Here is a 3,963-nt window from a genome sequence, read left to right on the forward strand (position 1 = left end):
CTTACAGGGCTGGAAACCGGGTAAACAGGGCAGCGGGGAAAGGGAGGGAGGAATGGGAGCCCCCCCTTGCCCCCCAGCTCTGGCTTGGTGCACATGTTGGGGGGTGGGGGAACAGGCAATGCCCTGCTTTGCCCCTCGGAGCAGGTAACAGGCTCCAGCAACCAGATTTGCAGCTGAAACCCTCGCTCCAAGACACGGGATGGGTCACTGTCACACGAGAGAGGCAAAATACCCCAGGCACCCTTGTGGCAAAGGCCACTCACCAAACTGCGGTATTTTTCCACCCGCTGTCCCATCCCTGCTCTGCACCTCCCAGCCTGGACCCAAGGGCCAGGAGACCGATGGCAGCGCCGGCAGGAGCTGCCACCCGTGAGCGCACGCCTGCACGCACCAGGCCAAGGACACAGCGCCTGCACACCTGCCTCAGGGTGACAGGATCCTGGGCTGCCCCATGCCAGCCTCCGGGAGCGGGTGACACCAAAATTGCTCTCTCTCCAGAAGCTAGACCCTCCTGAGCATCACAGCCACCCTACTGAAGACACAGCTTCTCTACAGCCAGAGTCTGGCGGAAAGCGGCCAGGCAGAGCTGGGTCCTCAGCCAGGAGGAGGTGGAAGTGCCTGCTAAGGCCTCGCCTTGATTTATTGCCCATCTCAAGAGCCTTGTCCCCACCCTCCCTCTGGAGACGACTCAGCTCATTCTTTACTACCACCTTGCAGCAGCCACAAGTGTGTGTTAATCCCCTGAGGCTAGCCAGAACCAAGAGGAAATTCAGGTGCTTTTCACCACCTCTGGTTGCTTGGGCAAGGCAGAGCCTCCAAGCATTACAGAAGTACCTGCCTTCCACTAGGAACCTGCACTAGGTTTCAGTGCAGAAACACATGCTGTGTTTTACCCATAAAAATTAGCTCAGGATCCCATATTCAGAACAAGTTCAGCTCTGGTCCCCTGAATCTAAAGGCTTAGCTGAGCAAAAGGAGGCAGGAGCTGATGCTGGGACCCAGTTGGGCCAGGAGAGACCCAAAAATACTCCCAAAAAGGGAAGCTGTCAAGCCACAGGAACATAAAGACGTACTCAGCCCTTTTCCCTAGGTGTGCAATGAGGGTTTTTTTGATCGGGGCACTGTCAGCTCCGATAGCTCCAAATTCTTGGAAATATGCTCACTACCTACAAATTTCCCAGAAACTTTGGCTACCAGAGCTGGCTGCAAACAAGCCCGGGATGTGGATGGGTAGAAGTCCCTGTGGCGTGGGGTGACCCTCGTGCCACCCGAGCCTCAGGACCACGCTGCTCCTATTTCCACCCATTGAGCTCCAAAGAACCCCGAAGGGAAGCAGGGAGCAAAGGCAGCTTGCAATGTAAACCACTGCCATGCCAGCCAGCAAACCCCTGCCTGGGAAAGACCCCCCCCATGTGGGCAAGGGTTTCATGGCGTGGCTTGGAGGATGTTGCTCCCTGTCCCGGAGGGGTTTGTGGCAGCCCCATGCCCTCACCCTGGCCCTGCTTGTCCTGCACAACACGTTTATGAGCCAGCAGAGGAGACCCCTCTCCCAGAAAGTCAGTGGGGGTGAAGTGGCCCCCAGCCGCCTCGAAGGGCTGGCCACAGCTTGTTTACTGCTGCCTTCTCCTCCTCCCTTCGTAGGCTGCCAGGTTGTTGGGTTTTTCTGTTGTTTAATTTTTTTTGCAGGGGGGAAAAACACAGCTCAGGCTGTGCCTCTGCCCAGCTGCGTGCTCCAGTGACCCTTATTGTCACCAGCGTTCAACGAGACAATAAAACCGTGTCAGGGAGCTGGGGAAGGCAGGATGCCAACAGGTGACACCTCCCAGGAGTGGATTTAAATCAGCCTTCAAAGAGCCCCGCTCGTGTGCAGCGAGCCTGCCAGAGACAATGCGTCGCTCCAGGGGCGAGTCCTAACTGGCACATGTTTTTCTTTTTTCCTCCTATTAATTTGTGGGAACACCTTTATTCGCCTGCCCCGGCACTTCCCTCCGGCATGGTTTATATCCTGCGAGAATTGCCAGGGTTGGAAAGTGCCTGGTGAGCTGGTGGGGTCGGTCAGGGCAGGACTTCACAGCCTTCTGCTGCCAAGGCAGCGATGCAAACCCAGCAGGGACAGCAGACAGTGAAGTCCCCAGTCTCTCTGGGAGAGGGCTAGAGACTGGGACAGTCAAATCTCACTGTTAGCAGATGTGCCCAGTCCAATATCACCCTGGCAGCTCTTCCTCCAACCCCAGCCAGAAGCCAAGCAGCAAGGGGCCACAGCTTCGCCCTCCCCTGGGCCTTGCTGGGGCTGCTGTGGCCCATCCCTGTCCACGTATCCCCTCCATCCCTGTCCTCATGTCACCCCCAGTTGCCCTGGGCAGTTTGCTCTTAGCACAGGAGCCTTGCGCCTGCTGGCACCCCCCAAAAGTACAGCCTCATCTTTGGGAATGCCTTAAAATGCAGAAATGCCACACCACAGGAAGAGGGGGGAAAGAGGGTGGGAACTCAAGGGTTAAAAAGACAGGATATTAAACTTCCCTGTGGCTCAGGCCCTGGGGCAGGTGACCCTGGCTTTGCTGCTGCAATGCTGGGACTCTTTGCCAGTGCCCTGGGGCCAACTCAAAGGGTGGCTTCTCCCTGCAGACCCTACAGCTGGAGAGCTGGTTACCCTTGGGATCTCAGCCCCAGTAGGATGCAGACCTGCTAAGCACAGGTCCCCATTTGCCTTTCACCAACACTAAAATCTATTAAACAGAAATAATTTATTCTGTCAACAGAGATGTCACATAAGGAGGAGGAATGGTCCATTTTGCTGTCACCAGTTAGATGCTAGGAGGAGGCCTGAGGGACCTGAAATGCCCCAGCCTCCAGCACAGCTGGGAAGGAGAAGAGATGAGCATCTCTTTTCTCCCCATGCCCAACAAGTAAGACCTTCCCAAATTCAGATACATCATTTTCAGATCCATCCAGGAATGGGCTGCAGCTTTGGGCTGCGAGGTCCCGCACAAGGAACTGAAACACACCCTAGCAAGTCCAGACACAAGCTGGATGTCCTGATGATGCATCACCTCCATCTCTGCCTGCCGCTGGACACAGCTGCCTCTGCTTGGACCCACCACAGCGTGCCCACCCCTGCTGGGACTTGAGCTCCAGAGGGGCTTATGGAGCTGGAGGAACTGGAGACACAGCCCCTTTTACCCGTGATTAGCAAGAGCTGGAAAAATGAACCTAACGCCTTAGCAAGCGGAGCAAGCGCTTAACGAACAACTTGCCTGGGTAAGACTGAGGCAGCAGTTGCTGGCTGAGGACAGGGAGCTCGCCGTGGTGGGGCAGGGGGACTGACCTTGTGCAAGCAGCAGTGGCCGAGCGGTCTCCCCCGGAGCGCTGCAGGAGGCTGACGAAACCCCCCAGGGCAGGGAGGCGGTAGCTGCTCGTCCGATAAGTGAGCAAACATTGCGTGGTGCGCAGCAGGCCCATGCTCCCTTTGAAGATGCTGCCAGGGTCAAGGGTGGCTGAGGGCTGGCGAGCCGAGGGCTTGTGGAAACCGAGCAGGTTACCTGGGCTGCACAGAAAGGCAATGTAGAAAAGCAAATTAATACAGAGAAATGTGCAGAGGCACATGGAAAGAAAAAAAAAAACCTCCCACCCATGATGCATTTAGGGGAAGATGGGTCAAGAAACCCTCGTGCAACCCCCCCCTCCAGTTGCTTGCAACCCCCTCTCCACCCCTTTCTCAACCCCCTTGGTGCCAGTTGCTATGCCTGATGCCCACCTTACCACCCCTTGCAGGAAACCAGGCCATCGCTTCATCCCCGAGCAGCCCCCTTGCCCAGCTGCCCCTGGGGAGAGCTCGTTGCAGAAGGCGCATCGCCGGTGCCAGCTCCGGGCCTGTTTGGCAGCAGCCCCAGCAGGCAGCACCTACCTGCGGCCCCCGCACACCTGCAGACCTTGCACAGAGGCCGAGCGCCTTCAGCGATCCGG

The sequence above is a fragment of the Mesitornis unicolor genome, unplaced genomic scaffold (genome assembly GCF_000695765.1).
Source record: "Mesitornis unicolor isolate BGI_N332 unplaced genomic scaffold, ASM69576v1 scaffold8381, whole genome shotgun sequence".
Classification (NCBI taxonomy): Eukaryota; Metazoa; Chordata; class Aves; order Mesitornithiformes; family Mesitornithidae; genus Mesitornis; species Mesitornis unicolor.